Source organism: Patagioenas fasciata, chromosome 7, assembly GCF_037038585.1.
Source record: "Patagioenas fasciata isolate bPatFas1 chromosome 7, bPatFas1.hap1, whole genome shotgun sequence".
NCBI lineage: Eukaryota > Metazoa > Chordata > Aves > Columbiformes > Columbidae > Patagioenas > Patagioenas fasciata.
Window position 1 is genome coordinate 44,728,094 of NC_092526.1, and position 7,154 is coordinate 44,735,247.

At 44.1% G+C, this 7,154-nt stretch overlaps 1 long non-coding RNA gene across 1 annotated transcript; it reads right to left on the bottom strand.

Annotated features, from left to right (window-relative positions):
- Positions 1 to 768: 768 nt before the first annotated feature.
- Positions 769 to 6,563, bottom strand: LOC139828474 (uncharacterized). Its single transcript, XR_011740148.1, has 2 exons — positions 5,024 to 6,563; positions 769 to 4,757 (listed from the first exon to the last, which is right to left on the bottom strand). It is a non-coding gene; the product is annotated as an uncharacterized lncRNA (long non-coding RNA).
- Positions 6,564 to 7,154: the final 591 nt, after the last annotated feature.

The following is a 7,154-nucleotide window of genomic DNA, read 5'->3' on the forward strand; positions in this document are numbered from 1 at the left end:
GACGAGCAAGGCAGAGAGAGATTAAAGGTGGTCAGGACTGGGAGGATGACTGAGAGCTCACTGGAGGAGAAACCTTTGCAGCCTTTGCCATGGTAAGTCTCTGGGTGCAGGGCAATGCAGCTGTAGCTCCTGGAGGCATCTCCTAAAACTGGCACAGGCACAGCTGGTGGGATCTGTAAGGTGGGGGATCTTGCACCTCAATTTTGAACAGCTGTGAAGCCGGGTGAGCCCCCAGGGGTGCCCAGTGCTGTCCTGCAGAGCAGGGTCCCTGCACCCCAGGGCTGTGCCGGGGCAGGGACTCTGCCGCCTGCCAGGGTCAGCGCTCAGCCTGCCCGGGGAGATCCCATGGCAGCAGCTGTGGGTGGCGGAGCGACCCCCGGCAGGGCAGGCAGGGAGCTTGTGGGCTTGAAGGGTGCTGTGTGGGTCAGGGCTGCTCAGAGCTCCAGATCAACTCCACAGACATGGCAGAGGGTCCTTCTGAACAACGACATCAAGACAGGAACAGCTGCAAGGGAAGGAGTCTGTGCTTTCAGTTTTCCACTCTTGGTTGTCTGGGTGTGCAGTGGGAGATGGGGATTTATTTCTCTCTTTGGAGTAGACACTGAGACCCCAGTTCTCGTTAGGACTTGTCTGAGCTGCTCCTGAGCCCCTGCACACACAGAGCTGCCCATGGGCAGTGCCAGGAGGTGTGAGCAGGACAGAGCTGAGCACACAGCGGGTGGGACGGGGTCTGTGACTGTTGGAACGATAAAGGACTCAGCACTCCGATTCAATGTGAATCACGCCAAAGCCATTTATTACAGAAACATGTCTCCTTATATACGCAACTATTCTCTAGTCACGAATCCACGCTCCAAACATGGATTCGCTAAATGAGTATCGTGGGCAGTCCACACGCTGGAGCCCCACTGATGATAGGTCCGACGACTCACTCCATGCTGAGGCCCTGTTAATGAAGAAACGCCCCTCTTTCTCACAGCAGATTCTGTTCTCAGTTTCTCGAAGTGGCCTTGAGATTCCTTTGGGCCTGACTAATTCAACAACATATCTCCTTCTAATGAAACCCCTTCACAATTCCCCCTTTTTGTTCTTGAACTAGTCAGGCCCCTTAAACAGCATGCTGAATCATCTTTGAAATACACTGCAACATAGGACACGTGATTAAAAGCATAATTACAATTACATATAATGTAGCTAAACCTTACTTAATAAGATTAAACAACTATCTGCTTATACTCAAACCTTCATATCATATATAAAACCTTAATTCTACTTATGACAACCTTACCAACGCACTATTTTAGAATAGTCAGACAACTTAATACAATATATTCTCTTAAATTCTTAAAAGATCTATAACTGTGCAGTTTATAGAGTAATGTACTTAATACCATCAGCATATGCTAATTATTGACTTAATATCTTAAAACTTATATTAACCTATTCATATGCTAATTATTGAATTAATATCTTAAGACTTATATTAACCTATTTAAAAGATCTATAGCTTAATCTTAATATCTCTTTTAAAACCTTACCAGTTGCTAAATTAGGTTACCATGGTAGAAATATCTTATACTTTTACCTTATCTATGCATAGATTATCTAATTGTAATATCACCCTTTTGGAACTCTTACTGTCTGTTCAAATTAGCATTCTCTATGGAAGGTACCTTATCTGTTTACTAATAAGCTTTTAGACCACTGGGTCTAAGAGCATCTATAACACTGAATAAGAATTCATGGTTTACATTTGAGACAATTCTCACAACTTATCTCCCTCCTGTCCTTCTGCATGTGTCGAATCTTTGTTGTCTTTATTCAGCCATGGCTTGATCCATTTCGCAGGAATCCATTTTGATCCTTGGTCTGTAATGACACAAGCATAACCCTTTCCCCAAGTTATTAATTGGAAAGGACCCTCCCATTCACCAGTAACTCCATTGCGTATTTTGACCTGACACTGAATTTCTCTAAGGTCTGTCAAGTGTCCTTTTAAGCTTGTTCCATGACGAATCATAGGTGGAATGTCGAACCCTTGCGGAAGGCGTAAAAAGTTCAAGACATATAATGCTTTGCTTAGTCTGTCATGTGGAGTAGTACAGTCAGTTCCCCCTTTTTGTTTGTCAAGCTGATGCTTGAGAGTTCGATTCATCCTTTCTACCAAGGCCTGACCAGTAGGAGAATTTGGTATCCCTGTAATGTGCTTAACACCCCACAATTGAAAAAAGGTGGCAGTAGCTTTGGCGATATAACCAGGTGCGTTGTCTGTCTTGACCTGTGCAGGAACTCCCAAAGCTGCAAAAGCAGAACGTAAATGTCGTTGCACATGTGAACTAGTTTCACCAGCCTGAGCAGTGGCCCATATGGCGAAAGAATATGTATCAATAGACATATGCACATACTTCAGCCTGCCAAATTCAGGGACATGTGTAACGTCCATTTGCCACAATTCCAAGGCTCCTAATCCTCTTGGATTGACTCCTGCACCCAGCCCTACTGAGATGCGCTGACAATCTGCACAACTTTTAACAATACCTCGGGCTTCACTTTCGGACAATGAAAATTGCCGCTGTAAGACCTGAGCAGACTGATGGAGGAAACTATGAGAGCGTACTGCTTGCCCAAACCTATCTACTGGAGGTGGAACCCAGGCAGGAGATACAAGAAAATCAGCTCGGCGGTTTCCTTCAGCTAAATCGCCTTGAATTGTCAGATGACTACGCATATGTGTTATGAAGTATCGGTGTTGTCTCTCTTCGACCAACAACCATAGTTGCTTGAACAAAGACATCAGTTGTGCATCCTGAACCTCTTTGAGCAATGATCTTTCAATGCGAGCTACCACACCTACCACATACAAAGAATCACAAACAATATTCACTGGGCTATGAGCAAATCTGATAAACACTTCTATTACAGCCCTGAGTTCCAAATGCTGAGTTGATCCTTTCAGGTCAGTTAGTATCACATCGTGCCATTTTCCATCTGTTTTCCATGTAATTGCTGCTTTCTGCATTTTACCCCCTGCGTCACTGAACACTGTGGGTCCTTTAACAGGAAATTCTGAGAGAAGGGGGGGACCCTCCTCCATTGATCCCATATTCAAAACTGACATTAACTTGTGTGGAGGGGAAAATGTCTTAATTAAAGCTTGAGAATCTAATAACGCAATCTGAAAAGGTAAGGAGTTCTGCAAAGCCCACTGTAAATATTCTGAAACGAGGGGAACAATGATATATGCAGGCTCAGCCCCTGAAATTTCGACTATTCTCTGCCTACCTTTCATTATAAGCTGAGCAAAGACCTCAACCCTGGTTGTAATGGTTCGTTTGAGTCGAAAATGCAAAAACACCCACTCTAAGATCTTTAACGGCTCCTTACCAGTTGTCCATTGCATTCTGAGAGCAAAAGGATAGTTAGTATTGTTTACAATTAGTAGTCCGATTACATAATCTGGGTTCCACCTATGGCTGAAAGCTTTTACAAGTTTGGACATAATCTTTTTCAGAGCAGCATCCGCCTCAGCAGTAAGCGTTCTAGGAGAGCTAATGTCACTATCCCCTTTTAGCAGTTTTACAATTGGAGCTAAATCCTCATTAGTGATCCCACAAATGCTCCGGACCCAATTCAGATCACCCACTAGTTTCTGCACATCATTTAAGGATTGAATGACAGGCCGACATACTATTTTCTGAGGTTTCACTGTGGACTGAGAAATTTCCCAACCAAGATATTTCCATGCTGGTTGAATTTGTACCTTTTCTGGAGCAATTTGCAATCCTCTATGCTGCAAGGTATCAGATACTTCATTTATCAACAAATCAGTCGAAAAAGTTTCCCCAGCTATTAATATGTCATCCATGTAGTGGTAAATCACTAATTCAGGATGAGATTTTCTGATTGATTGCAAGGCCCAAACTACATAAATTTGACACATAGTTGGGGAATTTTTCATTCCCTGTGGCAAAACTACCCATTGATACCTTTTCGCAGGTTCAGCCTTATTTACAGAATTTATGGAAAATGCAAAACGTTTACAGTCATCAGGATGCAAAGCAATGGTGAAAAAACAATCTTTCAAGTCAATTATTAAGATCTGCCAATTTTCTGGAATCATGACAGGGGATGGTAATCCCGGCTGTAATGCTCCCATGTCTTCCATGGTATCATTAATTTTTCGAAGATCATGTAACAACCTCCATTTCTTTGATTTTTTCTGAATAGTAAACACAGGAGTATTCCAGGGACTTGTAGACGGCTCTAAATGCCCTTTTTCAAGCTGTTCCTGTACTAGCTCTTCGACGTGGGCGAGTTTTTGTTTACTGAGCGGCCATTGATTTACCCATACTGGATCATCATTTTTCCACTGTAATTGAAGTACTGGTCGCCCATCATCAATGGCCGCTTCCAGAAATGCTGTTGTTTTGTCACCAGAGTTGCTCCTAGTTGTCCTAACACATCCCGTCCTAATAGAGAAACAGGGATAGACATCACATTCATGCAGTAAAGAACTAAATTACTCATGTTCTTCTGTATTACCACAAAATGCACATTTTGAGTCAACGGAATCTCATGATTTAACAGACTGTGAACTTATCGTACCATGTAACAAAGACCTATCAAAATTGCAACATGCTTAAACAGATACCCACAAAGAAAACAGGTTAATAAGGAAAGCATCTTGCAGACTTTAACAAGTTTTCTGACCTGTGTGTTAAGTCTCTCTCAGCTTGTTGAAGTTGAAATCGCCCCACCTGTAAAAAAAACTGTCTGAAAAGATTTAATGATTTCTTGTCCGAGTGCTTTTCTATGTTTTAAAACACCTCCCAATACCGATTTTTTTAGGAACACAACTGAAAACAATCATTCCTGACCCCATCTTGCAAGTAAAAACCTTGAGGGGTGGGGGTGGGGGGGGGAGGCGGGGGGGAAGCACAGGGCTGCTTGCAGCCTGAGTGGGAAGAGCAGGCAGAAGGTTTTATGGCGCACTTAAAAACAACTAGTGAAACAATTAACTCACATTCCTGACAAGCTGCTTGATTTTCAGAGAGACGGTACACAGGAACACCTAATATGTACTGTAAAACTCGCAAATAACATGCTGATAGCAAACATTAGCATTTTCTACTGCTAATTTCAACACCAGTGCTTCCTTAACTTCTAAGTTTTCAATCTGCTTATTGATGGTCTCTTGAAGGTGGTCAATAAATTGCATGTAATTCTCATTGGGACCCTGATTAACAGTTGCAAATGATTTGGCTGCTTTGTTGGTTTCAGGCACCTCTCTCATAGCTTGATATTGCTGACTGTTGGATTCACTCGCTAATAGCTGATCTGATCTTTCACACAGTTCTTTTGCCCAGTTCTTATCCAGCGGCTTCTTCTGTTCTCTTGTAGGAGTTAGAAGGATAGAATGCGGTGAACGCGGACACAAATCAGTAAAAGAATTGATATTACACTTATTTACGACTTTAGCATTCTCAACTTTCACCAGTCCTTTTGACAAATTATCTGACTCCAGTTCTTTGGACTTCTTGGTCTCTCCAGGGTCGTGTGATGGTACAGGAGGCCATCCACTCGGTAATTTTCCTCCCTCCGCCCCAGACTGTTGTATCATTGGGGGTGCCGAAGGCACAACAGGGGATGGAGTAAGGAGGGTATCGAAAACACGGACTGGGTAAGCTTCACAGTTATTTTTAGAGTTCTTATCAGGCTATAATGCTGCAAAAATTCCAGTAACCGCAGCCCACTCAGCCTTAAATTCTTTTAAGGTGGAAATTATAAGCTTCCATGTAGTCGCTAATGATTTAGCTTCTTTATCTCCGTCGCTAATCTTATCCCATAATTTCTGCCCTATATCGTCCCAAAGTTCAATTTTAAAAGCTTTCTCAGCTTCTGTCGGGTAGCCGTTAGTTCTACAACAAACCAACAGTCTACGTATGCTACTTTCTTCGTATTTAAGTCCTCTCATAGAGAGAATATGCAGGAGGACTTTAACTATAGCTTCTTCCTCTGAGGATATATTCTGCCCCATAACTTCACTCTTCCCTCCTCCTGCTCCCAGCCGCTCACCTTTCCCGGGGCCTTCTTCAACAAAATTTATCTGCGGAACGTCCGTACGTCTCCGCCCGGTTCTCAGTCCAGCTGAGCCGCCTCCGGCTGGGCCGCTCCAGGCTTTTCCCCGACCTTAGTGAGACGCCGTTCGGAATATCACGTCGGGGTCACCATTTCTTGGAACGATAAAGGACTCAGCACTCCGATTCAATGTGAATCACGCCAAAGCCATTTATTACAGAAACATGTCTCCTTATATACGCAACTATTCTCTAGTCACGAATCCACGCTCCAAACATGGATTCGCTAAATGAGTATCGTGGGCAGTCCACACGCTGGAGCCCCACTGATGATAGGTCCGACGACTCACGCCATGCTGAGGCCCTGTTAATGAAGAAACGCCCCTCTTTCTCACAGCAGATTCTGTTCTCAGTTTCTCGAAGTGGCCTTGAGATTCCTTTGGGCCTGACTAATTCAACAACATATCTCCTTCTAATGAAACCCCTTCACATGTGACACTGACAGGGAGCAGACCCAGGGACAGAGACACAGCTGCAGGAGCACAGACATGGGCAGGAAGAGTTAACTGCTACCAGAAATGCTGGGGACAGGATTTAGGAACCTCTCTCACATCCCCTGCAGTGCAGACACATTTCCCAGTGCAACCCCTGGTCTCCTCTCCTCTCCATCAGAGCCTCTGCCCCGAAGCAATGGGGTCCAGGTCACGAGTCTCCACCTCAGCAGATGGACCTCCAGGGGAAGGGTTCCTGGAACGTGGTGCACAAAAAAGGTGCTAAAAGTACTTGCTCTACAGTGTCATTTCATGAGTGGCAGCAGCACAGTCGGGTAAGGAGAAGGTTCCACAGCATGCCTGTCTGCCTTTCTGTCCTTGCTTTATTTCTCAGAAGCACTGCAGTGTTCTTTCCTGTTTCTCCACCTGTTCCTGGAGCTCTTGCTCTCTGGGGTTGGGGTGGGAGTGTGGGTCAGTTTTTGTCCTGACACCTATTCAGTGGATATTGTCCCAGAGCTGTGTTCATGGAAACTGCATTCCCAAGCTGCATTTTAAACTGTGATGAGCTGTTTTTCTCACTTGGTAG